This window comes from Calonectris borealis, chromosome 4, assembly GCF_964195595.1.
Source record: "Calonectris borealis chromosome 4, bCalBor7.hap1.2, whole genome shotgun sequence".
In the NCBI taxonomy this organism is placed as follows: Eukaryota; Metazoa; Chordata; class Aves; order Procellariiformes; family Procellariidae; genus Calonectris; species Calonectris borealis.
This window is the reverse complement of record NC_134315.1, coordinates 5,120,569-5,145,428: the sequence shown is the minus strand read 5'-3', so window position 1 is coordinate 5,145,428 and position 24,860 is coordinate 5,120,569.

Genomic DNA, 24,860 nt, shown 5'->3' with positions numbered 1-24,860 from the left:
GTCGGGCAAAGACCTCAATAGTGATCCAAAACAAAACAAAAAAACATCTTGAGAAAAAGTATAGTAAGTTACCTCCTTAGGTTGTTGACTTCAGTAACTGCAACAGAGCCTGCAAGAACAGAACTGCAGATATAGACAAATATTGGGTCGATAGTCAAATAAGCAACAAAACTGTGTTAACCAAAACCAATACTTCTTCTATGAGACACTGTTTTGGAGTGAATATCAAGAGTTGTTATTTATGATATTTATGTTCTTCCAAAAAGAATAAAAATAGTAAAAATGAGGAAAGGGGACTTGCAGAGGTTGCTATAAAACCTGTCAAGTAATAGGCAGGGCTTTCTTGAATTTTCACAAACGAAGGTTTCTAACTTCAACACCATCAAAAGGTGCAAGGGACACTATTATTGAAAGTATTTTCCTTTACAGTCCAAATATTGGTCCCTGCCATCATGTTTGATATAATACATACTTCCCTGTCTGATAATGTGAGTCTGTGTGAGGGAATATTCATCTCACCTGTTACGGTGAGGATTGTGTCTGTAACTCTATAAACACTCCAAAGTCTTAGAAGTTCAAAAAACTTACTAATTCGGAAGTTCCACACAAAAATGTTACTGGACGCACATTTCCTCTGTACTGTACAGTGTCTGGTGTTTCCTGAACATTTGAGATGAAAAACTTCTTTTATAAAATTTAATTGCAATTATGTACTTATATCATTATACAATAATCTCTTCCTAACACTTTCTTATGGGAAAAGTGATCTGGCTTATGCACTGTCCAAGAAGGTCACTTGAGCAATAATATAATATAAAAAGCTCTCTAAGTATTTAAGGTATGACTATTAATTGAAGAAATGTGTCTGGCAGCACATTATCACTTACTTCATCAGAGTCAGAGGCTGTGTCCGTACTAGTAAATTAAACAGTGACAGAGAATATTTCTGAGCACTGGGACTTGAATCTTTCTACCCTTAAAATTTTAGGACATGTCTACTAGAACTTTTCCAAACAGAAAAAATTCTGCAGCTAGAGCAAAGGAAGGAGACCTTCTTTACAAATATGCCATTTGGATATATATATCTGGCTTGTTTTAAAGGCAAGTGTTTTGGGGTTTTTTTTTTGCCCTCTCCTTAGTTTAAAGACTTTAAGAAGTAAATGTTGGGGAAAAAACACTATTTGAGAGGCAAAAAGTTTTTTATAAAAAAGAAAGATTGTTTGGAATTCTTTGAAAGGGATTTGAACTCCGTAGGCACTGATGAAAACAGAATTTTGTTTCATCCACTGGAATGAATGCAAGAGTAATTTGAAAGAGGATATAGTAGCTTAGAAGAGTGGTGGAGTTTCCAAAGGAACACCTTGGAATTGATTTTATTCAGTAATTAATCTAAAGGACAGGTAAGCAATAAGTGAAATAAAATTAAAAAAGAACAAAGTGCAATGTCTTGCTTTTGGGACAGAATTAATGTCGTATAACCTTTGCCATCCTGGAGTGAGGGGTAGGATTCAGATGCGCTGTACTATAGTGACTGGCTTGTACAAAGACATCTGGATTCTACCCCTAATGATGCATTTGTATCCTGAGGGAGATGGATAAAATAGGTCAGACTCCTTCAAACTGCGTGTTCCTCGTGGGAATGGGGATAGCTGCTACAAGCAGGTATTAACACCGTTGCTCAAAGGACCAGTGACACCTCATTTAGAGCATTGTCTTCTTCCCACCCTGAAGAATTCAGACTAGAAGCAATCTAGGGACTGGCCACCGAGCTTCTGGCAGGGATGGCCAGACAGTTTACTAGAGGAAATTGTATACCTGACTTGCTAAGCCCCATGAAAATAAGCTGATCAATGATGACATGCAGTGGCAGTGGCATAAATTCCTATGAATAGGAGAAAAATATTTAGGCTGAAAGACAAGGCTGATGCAAGAAAACAATACATGAGAGAAGACCGCTTTTAATCATGGGGGGGGGTAAGGGTCTGGAACAGCTTTCCAACAAGAGTAGCAGAAGTAAAGTTTAACTACTTGAAGAAAGAAATAGATCTGGTTAAAACACTTAAGGATGAGATTGTCCATGTTAGAAAGAACCTGATGACCCAAGAGATTTCTTCTATTCATAGCTTCCTTAAAACACAACCTTTAAAATACACTCAAAATTTCCCACCCAGAGAACAAGGGTAATCTGTGTATACGTTCAACAAGCTACATATTCATGAGCAGAAAGTGTTACAATATTGAGAAAGGACAGAGCCAGTAAAAAAATATTAAGATATAATTTCAAAACCAGTCAAGAATGACTCAGGTGGCCTTGTCTATTTCCATAAGGTTATAGAATGAAGGGAGTGGAAATCATGGGAATTAAACAAAAGGCATTTTTGCTTAACAGCTATATGTCTTTGGTATGTTTTACTGCCATTATCTTGGCTGCATCTGCCGCATCTGTCAAGCACGGAAGAGAGAATTTGCCTCCTACCTCTTCTTCTTTGATCCATGCCTTCAAGTTATGGCCTTTCATCCTGATTTTCTTATGAAAGTGAGTTATTTCTCTTCGTGAAATTTTCTTCTCCTGGTATGAGCGACTGGCATGGATTAGCATGTACCTTCTGCATCTAACGTTCAGCAAATGACCTTTCACGGCACTGTAATGCATTCTGATGCTGACAGCTTTTGAATGCTTCAGTATGCTGCCTATCTCCCAGGTGCAGCACACGCAGCACTGTCCTTAAGGGGGATGTAGGGGAATGGTAATTGGCCAAGCCTTAGTTCACAAATCTTCTTCCTAAAGTCTTAGACCTCTAAAAGCCTATAGTACATGAGCCAATGTGAGGGAAAGGTGAGTATTGTGTGGCACAGGCTCATGTAGACGGCTGAGAGAACAGACGTACCTTTTTCAATGTGATGCCCCTCTGAGGTGGACTCCTCTCCTTGAAAATCATTCTCCAGGACTAATAATTTAACCCATTTGTATCTGCTGTGTAATTTATAGTTTATATATTTTGCTGTAGGGATCTAACATGTAAATGCAAATGAGGATCTGGGCTGTAGTTCTACATTTTTTAACTAAATAATTAATAAAGTTGCTTCAGTCCATGCTTAATCACCTAAATAACTGTTAAAAGTTTCAGAGACTGAACACTTACCTCCTCCATTCACTGAACAGAACACGTTCTTGAACAGGCCTTCTGAAAATCAGAACACTCAAGTGCATAGATTTGGAAACCAGATATGACTGATACGTTGTATGTTGATTATGTCTCAACTCACCTCTTAATTTATAATAATAAATAAAAATCACTAATCTGTTATGATGCCTTCATGACAGATATGACAAACCATGTGATTTTGTTCCTGTCCTTCTTTAGCAAAACTTGCCACTGTCCTATGACAGTGTCATCTAGTCTAGATGACTTTGTGTGAGACTGAGTGTTGCTCTTCCCTACTGGTCTACCTTTACGCCAAATACAGCTGTCTGCCCATGGTCAGCATAAAAGTCATATTGTGTGCTGTGGATAGAAATGCAATCATGTGGATCATCAGATCAGATCTGTGCTGTGGATGGTCCAATATAGCACTACAGCTTTAGTAAGACATAATTATGAGCATAAAAAGTATCTCTTTTAAATTGTGGGTGATTTAGCTAAATGCAGTGGGACACAAATTATAAACTGACTGACTTTATGAGCTAATCAGGATTAATATAGTATCATCTATGAGCTCAGTGAAGTTCCTCACGTTTTTTATAAGTATAAAACTTTGTCCATCTTTTAAAACTACTAATTTGAGCATGGGCTGATTTCTTTTACATCACCTATTATGTGGAAAGAAAGGCTCCATTCCAGATATTGTAGCATAATATACATGTCGTTGTTCACATTACTCCGTGAAACAGTGACTAGAAGCATTGAGCTGCAAAATGTGTATTGTTAATCATTGGATCATTAACCTTAACAATGTCAATGCATTCCCCTATCAGATTCAACTAAATGACTGCCTGAGGTAATAGTTAAGAGAACATTTCACACAGATGAACATATTAATGCTTTATTTGATTCTAAATGCAGTGTGAAGGATTTAGGTAGGAGCTAATATATGTGAAGAGGAAAAAGAAAGATGAAGTACAATTGAAAAAAGAAAGTTAAAACTTCCCAAAAGAAAGCGAGTAGTCCCCAGTTTTCTGCAGCTGAGAACTGCATACCTATCTCACTCTATTTTTAGTTGCAATCATTCAGATAAAAAACTATGCTATTTTGAGGAGGACTTAAATCAAAGGCCTGAGGTTTCATTAGAAGTCAGAGACTTTTTTAACATCTAATCTCCAATTTCTATAACTCATGTGAGTTCTCTGATCTGGTGTTTCCACAGCAAAATGCAGACGATAAGATTTTCTTTATTTGGCTACAGCCTGAACTGTGCTCTGCCTACATCTGGCAAAGCAGGTCTTATACATCCCTCTGATGTGAGAAGATGCCACTACTATCCACAAAAATGTTTCTATTGCACATGTCCAGTACAGTTGACCATACATGCATAAATCAAACACTGCACAAAACCTGTGTTCACTGCTCTCTTTGTATCAGAGAAGAGCTTGGAAAGATGTCATCCAGGAATAGATTTCTGCCAGAGTGACTTATTTTCAAGCTGATCTTTGGACATCTCTGTCCAAGGCATGTACATCAGACCTAGGCTAGAACTGGGTGGCAGGCTAGGTTAATTTTCCTGGTGCTCCTCCTGGTTTCACCTGGGATAGAGTTAAATTTCTTCCTAGTGCTGTGTTTTGGATTTAGTATGAGAAGAAATTCTGTATCAGAAATAGCGTGGCCAGCAGGAGTAGGGAAGTGATCGTGCCTCCGTACTCGGGCCTGGTGAGGCCGCACCTCGAATACTGTGTTCAGTTTTGGGCCCCTCACTACAAGAAGGACATGGAGGTGCTGGAGCGTGTCCAGAGAAGGGCAACGAAGCTGGTGAAGGGCCTGGAGCACAAGTCTGATGAGGAGCGGCTGAGGGAACTGGGGTTGTTTAGCCTGGAGAAGAGGAGGCTGAGGGGAGACCTCATCGCACTCTACAACTACCTGAAAGGAGGTTGTAGCGAGGTGGGTGTTAGTCTCTTCTCCCAAGTAACCAGCGATAGGACGAGAGGAAATGGCCTCAAGTTGCGCCAAGGGAGGTTTACCTTGGACATTAGGAGAAATTTCTTTACTGAAAGAGTGGTCAGGCCCTGGAACAGGCTGCCCAGGGAAGTGGTGGAGTCACCATCCCTGGAGGTATTTAAAAGACGTGTGGATGAGGTGCTTAGGGACATGGTTTAGTGGGCATGGTGGTGTTGGGTTGACGGTTGGACTCGATGATCTTAGAGGTCTTTTCCAACTGTAATGATTCTATGATTCTGTGATTCTATGATTCTATATAAGAATGTTGATAACACACTGATGTTTTAGTTGTTGCTAAGTACCCTGCTAGTCAAGGACATTCAGCTCAAAAAAAACAAAACAAAACAAAACAAAACAAAACAAAACAAAACAAAACAAGTGTTGCGAGGGAGCATAGCTGGGACAGCTGGCCTAGCTGGCCAACGGGGTATTCCATACCATTGACATCATGCTCAGTATATGAATGGTAGGTGTGTTCCAGGAAGTAGCAATCGCTACTTGGTTATCGGTCAGCGCGGGTGATGAGCAATTGTGTTGTGCATCACTCATTTTGTATATTCTATCATCATCATCATCATCATCATCATCATCATTATTTTTTTTTATTTATTTATTATTATTTTCCCTTCCTTTTCTGTTCCATTGAACTGTCTTTATCTCAACCCACAAGTTTTTCTCACCCTTCTGATTCTCTCCCCGTCCCACTGTGGGGGGGTGAGTGAGCGGCTGCATGGTGTTTGGCTGCCTGCCGGGTTACACCACAACAGTGCTGCTCCTGGATACCATCTGTTCCAGGGACCTGGACGAAGCTTTTAGTCATTTCCTCTGGGTCTTTCCACATGAGCATCCCCCACCTTGTGGGGCAGCTCAGAAAGCCAGTGGCACAGAACAACCTGTTGCTATTGCCTGAAAAACTCACATAATCAGTAGCCGTTTCCCAAGATGCACTCAAAATAAAGACTATAATAATGCGCTGGAAATTGGATGATTGGCCCTGGTGGTGTGCAAATGGCCTGGAGGATGTGCAGAAAAATATTCAAATTGAAAGCCTTTTAAAACAACTGCACCAAGCTTTTTTTACTGCAAGTCCTTTCAAAAAGCCTCAGTTTTGGGGCTTTCACACTTCGCTTGGAAAATTAAATACACAAAATGACACATTTCAAAGTCAGTTCCTATTAATCTGTTAGATGGCCTAATAACTTACTTCTGTAAACACGTAGTATTGAGTCACATTTGCTATTGAAACTAGTCCATTAACATTGCTTCACTTAGCAGTGAGCAAGGAAGAGATGGTACTCTATAAATACCTGATGAGTGTTATCAAAAAACAGAGAGAGGAATTAATTAGGGGCTCTCAAAATAGGAAGTGTGATATCGGCTAGTAGGTGTTTAGAGGATCAGGCCACTGATTATTCTAGTTTTAACCTTATTCCCTAACTTTTAGTTATGGTCCTCTGAAGGACCTCAAATTTCGCTTTCCTGTCCTAATACCCTTTGCAGGCTGTTATTATGTTCTCTTAGTCACCACTTAGCAAAATTACACTATTTGAAATGGCTACTGAAGTTGAAAAGTGGTAAACACAAAGCATTTTTTGTTGTTAATATTATGGAAAAGTTCACCTGGTAATTTTGTTGTTTCTCTCATATGCATGGATATAAATCAGTTGTAATTCCTAGTGAATAAACACTGATAATTCTGCAATAGTTGGGCCTTTCTGGTTGCATGGGTTTGGAAGGAAAAAATTGGTAGTGTGTTAATTCTAAGGAAGCTTTTTAGTGTTCTGTTCCTTTTTGCGATTAAGGATTTGGATGTTGATGAGGGGGAGTGAGCTTTTGTCATCAATTTTAGTGAGACATTTATAATCTCTCTTGATTGTGTTTAGGTTTTTTTATTGTTGCTATTTTTTTTTTATTTCACTCATTCAAGCAGTCACTCTGTGAAAGCTTTTTTTTAAGTACTCCAAATCTATTCTGGTAATGAAGAAACGAAATGTCAAGCAAAGCAATTTTTTCTAAATTTACAAGTAATTCTCTTAGACAAGATCAAAACCGACATAAAGAAAATATCCTTTATATGTAAATAAAAGACCAAGCTGAAGCTCCCCAGTTACATCCACTGGCACATAGTAAGGTGGTATTCTTAGCCATTAACAATTTGCCACAACTAATCCCAGTCATTGTGTGTCACATTTGTTTATCTAAAAAGGAGAATGCATCAGTAATTATATTTTATATGAATGAAGCTTCTGCAGCTGTTGCTAGGTCCAACAAGATTTAAGTTCTATTTCTGTACATGTTCTTAGCTTCCCATCCCACTCTCCCTCTCCAGGTAATTGGAATTTGACCAATGAAGCTAAAAGAAATTAAGAGCAACTAAGGTAGTAAGATGGAAGCCAAGAGTCTGAAAGGAGAAAGCTATTGCAGCAGAACTAGCTGGGTATCAAACAGGTATTGTATTCTTAATATTTATGTGGACCACTGATGTAAGATTTGTCCTATCTGGGACAAATTCTACCTTCTCTTCTTTTTCAGCATAGTTTTGATTTTTCATTTTCATTTTGTTTTCCAGAATAGTTCTGACTTTCATCAGCCTGACAGCATTGTGCAAACAGTGTAACCTAGCTTTTATAGTAGACTTGAAAAATCACTAGGTTATGCAAGGCAAATCTTTGCCCCGCTAGACACATTTTCCTCTCTTTTTGCAAGAAGGTACTCAAAATGCCTATAAATTCCACTTGCATTCTGGAAGATATCATGCTCTAGAAGTGTAGTAATAACCAGGGCTGACTGTTCTGGGATGAGGGCAGCTTGGTCTGGGAGTACTTTGTTTTTCTTCTGTGCTGCTATTTATCCCACAGTGGAAACAGGCAAGCTGTTGCAGTAGATTTAAATGTGCAATCCTACTTAGCCTTATGGATAAATCATTAGAGCCTTATTCCAAATCTGATTTTGCTGCTGCAAATTATGTGTCTGCATGCATGACAAGTCTAACTGTTAAAGATGATCTCCGATGTGCTCCACATGGAGTATAAACACACTCAAGCAGCATAATAAATTAGGTTGTGCCCGGCAAACAAATATGTGATACTGAGTAACACAAGCAGCTATAGCTATATCTACACCATAGTAGAGAAAATGAGCCAGAGATAGCCAAGATAATGCTTATGGGTTGATGTAGAAATACAGCTGCATCTGCATACTGTTGGCATTATTTTAATGAATGCTGAGAAACAGATCCGGTTGGTATTTAGTGCTTTGGGATGTTGATTAGTATCTCCTTGTGATACTGTATTGTACTGTGTCAGCCAACCATCTCAAGTCATCCGTAGCTTCAGGGTCCTTACATTTTAATTTATTCTGTAGCATAAGCATGTCCTGCATGTTCGTAACTGGGAAAATAGAAATGCCTACAATTGTGTCCTCATACAGACATTGCCTTCCCCATGGTGGAGGTATAAAATATGTTTTAACTATCTGGTGGTTAAGCCATTAAAATGTCTGTCTAAAATGCAAAGTTTTTCATCAGCATTTACATAACCTGCGCATACTTACAACTATCCTTTTTCATTGATGACGCTTTGTCCCTATTTTTCTAGCAAGCAAACAATTCTGATTATGCAGTTTTGCTTTCTCTATATGAATATGTATATAGATAATGATCTAGGAATGACTCTGTAATACATAGCTGTTAACCTGATGTGCTGTTGATTAGTTCCGACTGCTTGAGAATATCTGGGCTGACAAATTCATACTCTAGATAGGTAGTTATTTTATTCATTTCCTTAACTGTAATTATACATGATTCAACCTTCTTTCTAAACAATGAGAACAGCATCCAGGAAAATAAGTGGGTAAATCAATAAATACTATTGCAATGTTTCTATAATTATCAAGAAAACAACAAAGTTCTAGGCCACACAACTAGGGTGAAAGTGTCCATGCTGTTTTTTTCAAAATATTCCTTTCACCTATAGTTACTTTCCTCTTGCAATAACGCTCCAAAAATACAGGCATTTCATTTTCTTTTGCTTAAGTTAGCACTTTTCTCATTGAAGGCCCTCAAGGGAAGTGGAAACTCTGAAATATGAAATGCGATTTATGCTTGCCTTGTAAAATGCCAAGGAAACTGCTTTAAGACCATAATAACCCTTGCTGCTCATTCCATGAACATGCCTATAGAAAATGTTAATTTAATCAACAAATTATAGCTTAACACAAAGCAAGAAGTGTGGAAATACTGGCAGAGGAGGAGGAAAGGTCTCTCATAATTTTTATGATTAATCATGAATTTGAAACTCTTTATTATTCTTGCATAAATGAAGAACTTCTCCTAAATGGATTATGTTGCACTTCCCATTCATTTTGTTTCCTGATTCACATCTACATACATGTCCCATCAAAATTTATGAGAACTCACTTATGCTGACATGAATGCATTTTAGTGAAACTGTTGATTAGGTTTTTTTTTTCTTTTTACTTGTCAGAGATGTTATTTGAGAGGGAGATCAAACAGAGAGCTAGTACTTTCAGAGGAAATCCTGCAGTTTTTCACACTGGTTTCTACCAGCATTTTTAGCCCATGGATACTGATCACAGGATGCCTCACACAGTCTAAGTGTTCCCTGCCAAATGTTGAAGCAATGAAGTTAGAAATAGGACTATTGGAATAAAAAGGAATGGAAATAGATTTCTACAAGTCAACTTAAATATCCATTTGCAGTAGGGCAATATTACATTTTTCAAAGGCGTATATTAACTGATTAGATCACCTGCAAATGGAGTGTTAATTAATAATATTCATAATACAATGCAATACAATTACATTAGCAGGAAAAGCTGTCAGATCTATTGTAGTTATGTCATTCAGGCATTAATCCTAAAGATAATGGACCAAATTCTGTTCTGTTTTTTTTCAGCTTGTATATGGAGTAACTCCAGTGACACAGGCTGGCTGTACCTTTATGTGACTGAATAGTGAATTTGTCCCATTATCCTTTAATGAAAAGCTTTCTGAAAATACCTGTCAGTGAGGCATCTGGAAAGTCATCTTTTTAGTCGATAATAACTCAAAAGACAAAATACTGGGTCTCAGCTCTGCAGTTTGAGATGTACATGGAGGAAAACCATGGAGGGAAAGACAACAGTTTAAAGTCAGTTTTGTATGCCTCTAATGCTAAATTCAAGTAATCTTTACTTCACTCTAATTAATGTTCACCTATGGAGAATCTCCAGGTAAAAATTTTGCACCCTCAGTAGGTGTAATACCACAGACCAAAAGCACAAAGCTTAAATCTTATGTATTAAATCAGTTTAGGAATCCTTAAGTATCAAAACAGCTTATGCTTTAGCTGGACTCTCTCTCCAGCACAGCAAAAAGAATTGTATGAAACGTTGTTCTGGCCCTTTGCTTTTATATTTACACCTTCTCCTCTTCCTATAAAGCTGGGTGAAGAAATCCCTTTGATTGTTGTGTTTGTACTCCCCGTGATCTGGGTGTCTTACCACTTAATGCAATGGACATTGTTGACTCACTATAAAAATAATAACAGTTGAAAAAGTAATTGGCATCATTATCACCCTGCCTTTAAAACATATGGATTTTAACTTAGCAGCTGGAAGGAAAAAAAAAAAAAACATCGTTTCTAATAATTAATTAATTTCATTTTCAAAAATGCATTAAGAAATTATCAGCCAAACTAGACAATTATCGAGATGAGATGAAACTGAACAATTGATATTCTGATTGCAATATCAATTCTGATATTGCAATATTATCTGATATTCTGATTCCCTATTCAGGCATGTACTGTCTACAGTCAGCAGAGAATTATCTAGTTCTTGTGGAAAAGGAATTTCAATTCATACACTAAAGCTGAAGTCAGGTCAAAGTCCATCTGACTCCTTTGATACGTGAGCTGCCACCTTGATTGACAAAATGAGAATATAACTAGGCATATTTTGAATGAGAAATACGATTAACTGCAGCTGGAGTTTTTTTATTGGGATTGTAAAGGACTCATGCTCTCTATAATTGGTATGGCAATAGATCCAATATAAGAAGAGGATCCTGTTGCAAAGTCCATGTCTGCTATACAAAAGGACACAGAACCAGATGCTCTAACTTTTACTGTGCTTAGCTTTTAGGCTAAAGGGCTGGAAGGAAAGGGAAGAGGGAATAAATCAATAAATACGGTTAGTTTCCAAAAAGAAATGTGTTTAGACACAGAATAGATATATACCCTGCCTCATTTAAGAAAAGGAACCTGCAACAGTGTTGGAAGGGTAGGAAAGGGTCAGAGGAGCAATGGGGCCAAGCATGAGGAGGCCAGTGATAAAGTGACGGAGGGAGCGATGTCTAGTGGACATAAATGTATAGCTTTGCACAGTCAATAGAAGAATTGATTCAGTGTACCCTGGAGGCTGCTGATGGCAGAAACACTCGAGTACAAGACAGCATTACACACTGGAACTTCTTGGTCTTCAAACATTTATTCCAATACTATTCATAGTATATAGTCAACAGCACTAGTAATTAGTAGTTTTCCAATTTCTAAATTTTCATTACAACCAATGCTAATTCACTTTTGTAATGCATATTGAGATTAATTGTCTGTCTTATGAATCCTCTTTATTAGCATCATGCTGAAGGGGCAGAATGGACCTGTGCTTTGCAATGCAAGCAAAGGTACTTGGGAAGTCTCTTCCCAAGAGACTTTACAGATGGAAGCCAGACAGGCTTGGGACGATTAAGCAAGTAAAGTTAACAGTCTGATGTAAGCCAACATCCTATTTGGTTGCAGGAGAAGATGGGGAGATGGGAATAGAAGAGAGAGGGAACAGGGAGTGGAAATTATGTGAAGGATTGTTCTGGTTTTGGGTGGGATAGAGTTAATTTTCTTCCTAGTAGCTGGTATAGTGCTATGTTTGGGATTTAGGATGAGAATAATGTTGATAACACACTCATGTTTTAGTTGTTGCTGAGCAGTGCTTATACTAAGTCAAGGACTTTTCAGCTTCTCATACTGCCCTGCGAGCGAGGAGGCTGGAGGTGCACAAGAAGCTGGGAGGGGACTCAACCAGGACAGCTGACCCAAACTGGCCAAAAAAAATATTCCATACCATATGACGTCATGCTGAACAAAAAACTACAAAAAACTGGGGGGAGCGCGGCCGCTGCTCGGGAACTGGCTGGGCATCAGATAGTGGGTGGTGAGCAATTGCATTGTGTATCACTTGTTTTGTATATTCCTTTAACATTATTATTATTTTCCCTTCCTTTTCTGTCCTATTAAATTGTCTTTATCTCAACCCACGAGTTTTACCTTTTTTCCGATCCTCTCCCCCATCCCAGTGGATGGGAGAGGGAGTGAGCGAACGGCTGTGTGGTGTTTAGCTGCCTGCCAGGTTAAACCATGACAAGGGTGTAAAGGCAGGACATGGAGAACTGGAAAGGAACAATCCTGAGGTGAAAATACTGGGAGGGACAGAGCAAGAAGGATCAGGAAAAACAGCTGTTCAGCACAGGACACGGAAAATCTCAAAAAATGTAGGCAGTTCCATGAAGAGTCAGAGGTCCCAACTTTGGCTGTTACCCTCCTGCTCTCTGCTGGGCTACACTCACATTAAATTTCCTATGTAGTTCTTCCCCAACAAAGGCAGGCGTGGAATATCTCATGTTATCTATGAAACTATTTAATTGGGAAAAAATTACATTTTTTTATCTTGGAAAAAACCCAAAAGAATGCATTCCTCACTCAAAATTATCTAATTTATATGTGCTGTAATCTGATTTTCTTATGACAAAGCAGTTTCCCTGCTTGTAATGTATGCCTTGAGCACACATACCGTATTTCTGTGTAGGACAAACATTTATGAGTTATGTATTTCAGATGTTCATACCCATAAAGACGTGAAAGTACAGAATGGGATCATTTGCTTTGTTTTTCAGAGGACTTTGTAGCTCCAAGATCTCCTTGGTGCTACAGTTAACTTGTGTTTAATATTAATTTAAAGGTAACTCAGGTGTACCTATCTTCTACTGAAGACACAGTCAGCATTGTGTTTTAGACATACCCTTAGTTTCCTTATATAACAAGCTCTGTGGTGAACTACTAGAATTACTCTAATGATTTCCATATCAATACCATTAGTTTGGAAATTCTCTTTCTTCAATGATATTTTACTCCTGCTTCTTAGAATCATAGAATAGTTTGGGTTGGAAGGGACCTTTAAAGGTCATGTAGTCTTGTCCCATATGAGCTCCGTGGAGTATGTAGTTGATGAAAGGTGTAGGGGAAATGTGATTTTGTTTACTGTATGCTGCATTTTTTAATTTAAGCAGGCAGGTTGGAAGTGCCCTGAAGCAGCTGAAGGTAAGCCTAAGAAAGTGAGTACCGCATTGTTCTCACTCGGGCTCGTGCCTGTATTGAACAGGCACTTTTTAAACTTTTTGATGTCTAAAGAGCTTTATGCGTGTTCCTCCCTCATTTTTCTTCCAGAAAGAAAGAAATTTTCCCATCTCAAAAAAAAAAAAAAAACAAATAAGTAAGATAAAAGTATGTACTTTTCCTATAGAACAATTAAAGAAACTGAGTAACCACATATATGCTCCAACACTAACGACTGGCATGGAACATGAGGTATTTGCCTGAGGTATTTGCATGAATCCCGAGTGACAAGCTGGCAGTTGTCTCTGGTCTGGCTTCAGCTTCCTGGAATCTACAATTGTTTTGCATTTGCTTAACTTACAGAAGGAAACATATATTTTCCCTCGCATGAAAGGAGCAGCAATCTTTTGTTATTTGTCAAACACGTCCCACGGATCTGAATGTGACTGTTTCTGAAGTGATTTTTGATCCATACATCTTTAGAAAGCTTCCCCAGTGCTTTTACTTATGTACCTATCTATTTCTTTATGTATTGTCTCAAGCAAATAACCCAAACCTTTCTGTTATATGTCTCCCAGCTTCACCAAGGGATTCCATGACAGTTCCCATTACTACCAGATGCTTTTCAGCTTGCTTTAGGCCATGTCTCCTTTTCTTCTTCCAGTTGCCATTTTTTGTCATACCCTGCTGATCACATCACAGGTTCCCATGACAATTCTTAGCAGTGCAGCTACACAAGTAGATGTTGCTAGACTGAAACTCAAGAACACAGTCTCTTTTGCAGCAAGGCATTTGCGTTGCCGAGCCCTCCAGAGGATAGATGCCAGTACTTGTACTGAAACTCAGGCTTTATATTCAAACAGTTGTGGAGCTGTAAGGAGTGCTGCTATGGTTTCATAGATCATAGAAAGAAATAAAAGAATATCTAGCAAGTGACTTAGTCTATTCTTCAACAACTGCGTTATTCCCTGGGGTAGCTATTCCCTTCCTTGAAGCAGCTGTGATTTAAAAACCTAAGGTAACAGGTCGTCTACCAAAACAGTTGGGAAATTCTGTTAGAGAATCACTATACCCATGTTGTTATTAATATTAGTTTTAATTGCATTGCACAAGCCTTGATTGCTCATGTAGCCTTAAGAGCTCTAATCAAAGATCAGTGCATAGGAAGGAGCTGTACAGGGGAGAAAAAACATATTCTCTACCTATGGTGTTTATAGTCTTTAGATCAACAAGAAGTAGCTGGTGAGTTGTCCCAGCATAAGACACAGGTGCCAAATTTAAAATGAAATTGAGAAGCTGTGTAAAAAAAGCTTTCCCTGTAGCCAGTACAAAACTGGAAGGATGGGTAGTCTGAGACACGGCAGGTTTTGAGGGAGGATTTAAAACTGATAATAAAATTTGTTCACAAATGTTTAGAGTGACTTTTTCAGCAAATGTTTAGAGTGACATCCAGCAGAGAATGTAAAGAATAGAAATAGGAAAAGCAAATGATCAATAATAGTGCAAAGTTGAGGGCTGATATCTTGTTCAAATCACAAGTCCTACAGGAATAGGGAAAAGTAAATGACTTTTTAAAGGCTAGCACAGGAAACTTGCTTTGTGTGTGGAAAGGATCAAGCCACACATCATGGAGAGAATGATGCAATCAAAGCAAGGTGCCGAAACCAACAACTTGAATAGTGATATCTGCATGGATTGAGATCCCAGGCGGGTGGGGCAGTTGATTAGTATCAAGGTGAAGAAGCAACCACACTTCATGTGTATTTATTTTTAACTCTCAGTGATGATATAGTAGTCAGATACCAGCAAATTTGTCAAAGTCTGACATAGGAATGACAACCTGATGAATGGAAAATGTGTGAATGTTCTACATCCTAAGTGATTCCCTTATTTAAAAATATGTGTTTCTTCACAGGGCACTGTCATGAGTCTAAGTCTAGCTAGTTTTGCAGGATTTAAGATTCAAAGCTCTCGATTTTCACAGCATCTGTGTATGACACAAATTTTTGTAATGGTTAGGTGGTGTGAGGTCAAAAAGGAAAACCATCTCACCACGAAATACAGGGCACTACATGAACCAGGTAATTAACTTATACAGAAATTGTATTATGTTTGATTCCATTTAACGATGGTGAAAATAGGCTCAATCGACTGTGTCATCAAAATAGGGACTTTTCTGAAGCAGCACAATACATGATGCCTTAGGAAGAAATGGAATATTGAGTAAACACTGAAGCAACAGCTTGATAATTTTAGAATTTGTGAACTGCTAAAGCAACTACTTTAGCTATGCTAATTCAATAGGTTCATTTCCACCAATAGAAACGGGAAACTACTGAAAGTAATGAAACTACTGGATTATATAATATAATCAATATAGAGAACACTAAGGTCAACTTCTGCATTTCATCTGGAAACCACTGGACTCATAAAGAATATTTTCAGAAGCCAGTCCAACTTTTGTGTGAGAGCTCCAGGCCTCTTGCTCTTCTTTCCTCAATAACCATCCAAAATGCTGAATGAATAAGATTGAATTCCTACAGTGAGAAAAAACATCATACGTAATTAAAGGCTGTATGGAGGCACAGAGGAGCAAAAAGATGGGTTTAGATTGCATAAACCACCTTAATTTTGGCACAAGAAACATCTGCATATGTAACTTCAGAAGGGTTAGGTAGTGTATGTTACTGATATGGATATTCCAAATGGGAATTTTTAAAAATAAGAAAAAATTAAAAGAAAGACCCCCAAAGCTTGATAAGCAGAACTATTTACAGGTAACAGGCGAGTACTATCTTTTATTTATGTATGCATGATAGGATGATTTGAAAGAAGTAATATTCTATTACTCAGAGAGATGTTGATAAACGAATTACTAAAATGAAAGCAGAACTTAGTAATATGTGGAAAGGAATTGCTTTTCCACAGGAACAACAAGAAACAATTTCAGTGATTTATAAATTATATGTAAGTTTTCTCTATTATTTAACTTTCTTATAGGAAAAAAACCATAAACTTCTTGGCTGTAATAAATGGTCTCCTCCATCCATCACATCTGTTAAGGGAAAAATTGGTTTTAGGCATTTTCAGAATGTTTTAGCAGGTTTCAGGTTTCAGGGTTTCAGTTATAGATTTTTTTCCCCATCATGGACGTGCTCCATTAATCAACTACACTTTGTAATTTTGGGTCAAAAGTGGTCCCAATAATTTTTCATTTGATAAGAGGTAATTCTTTCAATAGTGTTTCCAAACTAGATCTGAACAACACGCTGTACGTGTGGAAGAAACTTCAGCTTCTTCTACAGAGAGAGAATTTCTCAAGGACTGTAGACTATGCAATTGCTTTGCAAACCAAGCTGTATGGCAATTCATTTTTTTAGAATTGCTTTAACAAGCAATTAGTGGTAATATAATTTTGCCACCACTGAAACCTACTATGGTATCTATACTGATAAACTGATTCACCCCCTGTTTACCTGCAGGGTTCTAGCTTTTAGATTATTGTACTATAAACATGTCATTTAATTCCCAGGGTCTAGCATGGAGGAAACCAGTTAGTTTCCCTTGCTAGGAAACTCAGGAATAGGACAAATGAGAGGTGTATTCAAAAGAAAAAAAAATAGAGGAAAAAAAGAGAAAATTATTTTAAAAATCCAAAGGAAAAAAAGAAGAGACACCCCTTCCCATTGAAAAAAAAAACAGTTTGGCTTTTTATTAGATGTGTTAAGTTGATGTCACCATTTGGACTAAGGAAGAGAAGAGTGATTTGATTTAGGAATGAAGCATCCTCACGTGCATCTGAATCCTGCAGTGTCAGATTCTGGTCAGTGTGATTCTGCAGGGGCCCAGGGTGGCTGGGTCATCTGAACATGGATGTGCATCAGAAAAGAAAGCACGGGGTTAAGCAGCATCAGTCCCAAAAGACTCAGTGAGGCCTGATGACCATGCAAATAGCATCTCTTCTATTATAGTTCATATTTTATGAAAGAAATGTGGCCCTACTGCACTCTGTGAAGGACTCCCATATCATTCAGGAGGGCCAGGATTTCAGTCGTATATTTTGAGATGGATGTTTAAACCCAGTGTGACAACCTGCAAGATCTTAATAGCATAGCACCACTGTGTTATTTGGGATGGTTGGGTGGAAACAGACGATGGGGCTGTCACATCTGTACTTTGCTGTACAGGATAATAAGGCTCACCTTTTTATCACTCCTTACTCCAGCTCTAGTTGTAGTTATAAGGAAGGAAGTACCTACTTTTTTAAGATTCCCTGTTATAGAAAGGGAAGGTTTTATGAGAGGTGGGAATAGGACATAGGCCTTGTGATTCACCAGCCAGACTAGCTGAGGTAAGATTTTTTTTGTAAAAGGCTAAGTAATTTACTCCTCACTCTGAAAAAGGAAAGCTGTTGCACAGCCAGCATTCTTGTTAAGCAATAATTAAGTCCTTCTTTTCTTCCTGGGATGGTGGCTTCTTGGGGAAAAGCTCCTGGTAGCTCCTGTGCCACTAACTAGTGCTGCCCATCTAAGTCTCATCTTGCCCAGTGCTAGACTGCTTTGGCAATAAACAGGGACAGATCTCGACTTGCCTCAACTTCAGTGGGAGCTGAGGGTTCGTACGGGATGCTCTCAGCACCTCACTTTCAGATCCTATTGCATTTTTACTGCCATCCAGCCGTCTCCATGGCAACCCTCACTGCAGCACAGTGTCTTACGCATTGCATATGTGCAACACGTGTTTTCTTTACCTCCTGCTTTAAATACCTTATTTGTTTTTTGGGTTTTGTTTTTTCTTTTTCCTACAGAAATAATGTCTTTAATACAGATAATAAGCCTGCTGTGTTGCCAGATGAACACTTGGGTAGCTTTCCAACAGTCTTTTCTGGGTCTAAATCATGCACTAATGATCAAGTGTCTTTTTCCTACACTGTTTCCCGAGGTTCGTTTATAAATGGATATTGGTAGTGCTAATGGTACAGCACTGGTGTTTGCACTGCTAAATCTACATACAAACGAAGGACAATTAGGATGTATGCAGTCATGCATGATCTTTTTTGGAGCCATTGTACAATATTTATGCTTCTTCATGCTTCATCTGTTCTGAATTAGATGGCTCTTTCAGCTGGAGCCCTGTTGAAAGCCTTGTGCAGAGGGTAAGGCTATTATTGTGCAGTTTACTCAGGAGAGCATGAATTTTGCAATATTGTTACCAACTTCAAATCTTCACGAACTGTATCTGCATGAATACAGTTTACCCAGTACCTATGATGCACTGTCGAGGATTGAAAGAATATCATAGGGCAGCCTGAAGCAACCAACATCTGCTTTGGACATCTCATATTAGCAGTGACATTGCCCACGGGAAGTCGCCTCTTTCCTACTGGTGGAACTTTGTCTCTCTGGTTGCAAAGGAGTGCTTCTGCAAGAGCAGAAAAAGAAAAGAAGAGGAAAAAGAAAAAGAAGTAGTAGAAGAAGTAGAAGAAAAAGAAGTAGTAGAAGAAAAAGAAGAAGCAAAAGAAAAAGAAAAATACTTCAGAGGGATAAAAAACCAATTGACAAATGACTAATGGAGAGTCTTCGGAAAGCAAATAAAAAGTTACATCGATGTTACCACACTGCTTCCAATACCACATTTAAAGGAACTCAATCAAAGTGTGTAGACCAAGCATTTAACCTAGCCTGACCTTCTTGAAACCAGTCCATCTCTTCCCTTCTCTGATCTCTCGATCCTGTCTAGGTGTTGAGAATATTGTTTCCAGGAACACTTAAAGGGGAAGGATCCACAAGTGAACAGTGACATTCAAGGACTTAAAAGAACTCGGTATTTCCAAGCTCACTTTGTTTGTGATGTCAAGTAAAACATTTAGTCCGTCTCATGTAGTGCACCAATGGAAAAATTAGTTTTTAGTGGTTTACAGGACAAAAATCATGCGAGGATTCATTGAAGCTTATGAAGCATTCAGCTAATAGAGTCATCAGTAGAACAGCTTGGAAATAGTTTTATGTTACAAAATGGCATTATAATTTATTAATATTTTTAAATCATATAGGGTTTTTTGTGCAATTTCCCAAGAGAGAAAAATTCTTTCCAGTTAATTCAAAGTGAATGGTGAAAGTAGCACAAGTCTTCTCATGAGAGTGCTTCTGGGGAGAAGCTGGAAATCTGAAAACCCTGCAGCTAAAGAAAGGATGGAACAAATGTCTGCTGTTCCTGGATTCATAATCCAGTTTCTAAATGATACCAAATGATATATCTGTATATTAAAAAAACCCTAAATGAGTCAGTTTTGTCTAAAAGGGTGTCTTAGAAGCTTATATATGACAGGACATTTTACAAGCATGAGTTCCCACCTGATCCTGAAACTTAGGCTTATAGATAAATGCAAAGAGTCCGGCAAGAGACCATGTCACAGAACCACCCCATCTTCCAGTGTTTCCTATAGCTTAAATTAGGCACCCATATAGCTTGAGTGCAATGGCTAAACCCATTCTTACGCAAAGGAACCTAATTCTCCTGAGGTACAGGGTAAGGAACGTAAACCCAGAAATTGTGAGTCATTCTGAGCCATTTTGAGGATCTGGCCTGAAATAGCTTGCCCAATAATACCCAAGAAAGCTTGCTAGAAAAGGAGGTTGAGCCCAGGTCTCTGACACCAACTGAGCAGTCACCTTCTGTTTGTACATTGTGCAGAGAAAACACACGTTCATCCTAAAGCTACGCCAAGTGACACTGGCTGCGACCTTTACTGAAGTGTTTTCCATAGGAAACACGTGCCAAATAAGTAAATGAAACAATAGTGTAGAAAGATGCTTTTGCTTTTAATGCAGAGCATGAGATGAAACAGTACCTGCCAAAGAAAGATGAAAAAGAACAGAATGTTCCTTCAGTTCTCATTGCTTACGAAGGCATGATACTTTGCAGAAAGGCCATATTCAGGAATTCAGTGTACTTTTTGTAAGAAATGAAGCAACAAAAATAACAAAAATCCTGAAAAGGAAAATTTACTCTTTTACCTTTTTGATTCTGTCCTTAAAAAGAAAAGATCTTTGTACAAATTATGTATTAGTGAACATGGTATGGGAAAAAGTAAACTGTAGATACAGAAGAATAAAGCCAGAAGACAGATAAAACAAAATAATTCATAGAAATATGCCTAACAATTTTTCCTTTTGTTTGTTTTCCTGAAAAGTCATTGTGTGCCTTATCACAGTCAAGTAACATAAGTGTCTGGTTCACTGCTAAGTCCCCTGACTGTCCACACAAAATGTATTTTATTTTGTTACTGGAATTTCTTTTGCAATGAGTCAACCAGTTTTTTATGAAATGAAAGCTGAGTGCAGTTCTCAGGTGGAGCGCTCGGGAGTTCTGCTGTACTGAAAAAAAATTACATTACTGTCCTAGAAGGTCTTGCATCCTCAATTTGGCAGACTGTGGCACAGCCCTCACATTATTCCATGTATTTGAACTGGAAAAACAAATAAACCACTGTTTTAGCAGAAACAATCTAGGGCAATAGTTAAATGAGATCTAGGCAATATAGTGAATGGAATCTGGAGGGTAACTCGACTGACTGAATTCAGGTAACTAGCTCAGGGTAAGCTGAAGAGATTTCAAGATGCTACTGACTGTATTGATTAGAATATACTCCACAGAATATTAACGGGAGTTTAGACAGCTATAGTGCCTGCAGACATTGGCATGCAGGTATTTAAATTTTGGCATCATTAATTTGGAGCTGAATTCCACCTAGGCACTCTCCTCTGCAGAGCAATAGACCTCAACCACGCGATCGCAACCACCTCGTAGTGGGAGGCCCTGGGTAGTCCCTGGGCATGTTTATGCCTTTACCTCTGCTCCATGCTCACTGCTTATGGAGCAGTTTTGTCATAAACACTCTGAACAGCTACAAGCTGTAATTGTTCTTTCCCCACCGCAACATTTAAATTCTTATAACGAGAAAATTTGCTTCTTTTTCTGTTCTTCAGGGATTTCCTATGAAAAATCAAGAAGTATTATTTTGGCATGTGTGGGTTAGATCTACAAAACCAAAATGAACACCTAAAGCTATACAAAGAGATCAGTGATCTTTAACTTTGTTCTTATAATGAAAACAAGTTTTCTCTCACATCAATAACCTTTGTTTAGTCAGGAGACAGAGCTTTCTCTTCAATCTAAGGGTTATCAAAATCATTGTCACCTTATGCTTTCTATCAAGTTAACGCCTTGGACTGCTTTCTAAAGCAGGACTAAATATTTTCTAAAAGAAAAGAAAATAGAGAAGAAAAGAAATTTAAAGAAATGTCTTCAAACTGAACCTTAGGAAACAAAGCATTCCACAATGCACGCACAATTTTTCCTGAGGAGAAAGGAGAAGAATAAAAATGAACTGAAAATGATGTGGTTTATTCATGTTGCTAATTCTTGAGTCTTAATCCAAGGGTTTATCTAGACCAATGTTATTGCAGAAAGCAAAAAAAAATGGAAGAGACTGGTAAAGAAAGTCAATCACCCCATTTAAGTAGACTTGCTCCTACTGAATGATTTGCTACACCCTTTTAGGCTTCCTCTCTAATCAAAGAACAGAGAAAGGTTTTTTAGGTGCATGATTCAAAGCACTTACAGTAGATTTTTGCTTTGAACTGCCGTGTAAAGGAGCCTGTCTCAATGGGCAGAAGCACAAAGAACTGGTCCCCAAACATCACTATCTGAGTTGGACATCACTGGATAGCACAAAGATGCCCCAGTGACAGCATGAAGTAAAACTTCCTCACTGATGAATGACACAAGTTATTACCCAATTTTCCTGAGGTGAGTGGCTAAAGTATTAAATTGTAACACTGCTGGATATCTGCCCTGTGTGGTGCCATATATTTATTCTTTTCTTCCAAGTTAGATAGTGTAGTTACTGCAGATGAGTGAGAAGTCTTTAAGTGCCAGAGGCTAAAGAGATTTTGCCTCCGGATAAAATACAGGAATTATTTAAGAACTGAAAAGTATTGTAAATTTAATAACAATCATGAATAAATTAAAACAGCCTAATTAAAAAATAATAAAATTAAAGGTTCTGTAAGCAAAGCCTGAGTGTGGAAAGTGTTCTGTCATATGGAACCATTTAACTTTTCCCATCCCAGTGCCCGCCTTATAGATGATATCTATATCATTTTTTTCAGTTGTACTAACATGGTGACTTGGTTTTGTATCTTCTTCTCTTACGAAATACCACAGTTTTCTAGTTCAGTTTGAATTATGTACACATTATACTCTATTGCTTCACCTTTCTCTTTATGGCAGTCAACTACAGTCATAAACAAGGAGTAACAAACAAGAACCCCAGGATTGTCTTCTGTTTCTCAGGGTCTTGCTCCCTGAATGGCCACAGATGCCATTCCAGGAATTTGCTCCTGTTGTTTCATGCAACTATTTCTCCATTAATCATAATTATCTGCTCCAAACTCTGTTTCTGACTTCATCTCTTCTAGGTGCTTATTTACTCTGTCTTGCTGAGACATTGAGCTTCACTCTGTGTTGGGTTCATTACTCAGAACCCTTTACTGCTCTGGCAGTAAGTGTAAAATGATGTATTGTTGATCACGCAGCATAATAAAGTCCAGCTGTTTGGTAGCTGAAATCCAGAGTGATTCTATGTCAATGTATTTGGCCATTTCCTATAAATTGCATCTCACATTATCCTAGAATTTATTTGCCTTCTATCATGTATTTCTTATGTATCTACCATTTACTTATATTCTGCCTTCACACTTCTTACATATTCTTGCCCAGTTATTAAAGCTCTCATCCTCGAAAGCGCCCACATACCATCTGTGAATCAGCTGAAATTGGTGCTCCTTTCATAAGGATAGCGTGCACCCAGCAGCAGCTAGACCATAACCTTCCTGCTTTCTTGTACGTGGCCCAATGTTAGAAGCAGAATCATCTTGTCTTTCACAGGCAAATAGATTTTACCGATCTATAGTTGCAACTTAAGTGGCTCATTTCAGACTCAGGTTAATCTACGAACAATATTTATAAAAGCAGAGCAGAAATGGGATGTTGTCATGGTTTAATCCCAGCTGGCAACTAAGCCCCACCGTGGTGGGATGGGGGAGAGAATCGGAAGAGTAAAAGTGAGAAAACTCATGGGTTGAGATAAAGACAGTTTAATAGGGAAAGTAAAAGCCACACACGCAAGCAAAGCAAAACAAGGAATTCATTCACCACTTCCCATCTCCAGGAAAGCAGGGCTCCATCATGCGTAACGGTTACTTGGGAAGACAAACACCATCACTCCGAACATCTCCCCGCCTTCCCTCTTCTTCCCTCAGCTCTATATACTGACCATGACGTCATATGGTATGGAATACTCCTTTGGTCAGTTGGGGTCAGCTGTCCCGGCTGTGTCCCCTCCCAACTCCTTGTGCACCCCCAGCCTCCTCGCTGGTGGGTGGGGTGAGGAGCAGAAAAAGCCTTGACTGTGTGTCAGCCCTGCTCAGCAGTAACGAAAACATCCCTGTGTTATCAACACTGTTTCCAGCACAAATCCAAACCATAGCCCCATACTAGCTGCTATGGAAAAAATTAACTCTACCCCAGCCAAACCCAGCACAGGTATTTTAACATGTAACTAAAAAGTTTCTGCTGGCAGTCGAGGTTTTAAAATTCCAGCATGCAAGTGGTTGCATAAATTCAAAACTTAATGGCTTTTTGTTTGTAATTTATTTTTGTGTGCTGACATGTTAAGTGTTTTTCTTGATTTTTTTCCCTGTACTTTTGTCACATTCTAGAATTTCCAGCAACTTCCACTGGAAAGAAATACACATCCAGATGCATATATATATAAAAATATTTAAATATATCAATAAGTATTTTCTATGGAGGGTCATTCCTGAAGAAAACAGAAAACAGCAAATAGACAAACAAAACCCAAAAAAGGAAAGGACATAATAGAAGATTAAATAGAAAGAAACTGGATGGTATTTTTAAAAGATGAGACATGATTTCTACTTAGCTAAAAAGCTGAAAGAAAAACCACGTGTACTTCACACAATGAAAACAGAATAGTTCCAAATACATAAACTTCAGCAGATTTAAAATATACTGAAATCTCACATTCTGTGCAAATCTGCAGTGAAAAGAAGGTACTGAGGTGAGGGAATGATCTTTCAGTTGTCTCAAGGACAAAAGACTGTCTTCAACACAAGTCTCTGCTTCTCATGCAGATGAGCATGGGCCCTCTACAGCAAAAGCCTGCTCTCCTGAAGGGCTCTCATTTGCACCAGCTCTCCAGGAGATGAACGCATACAAGCGGACAAGACTGTTCAAG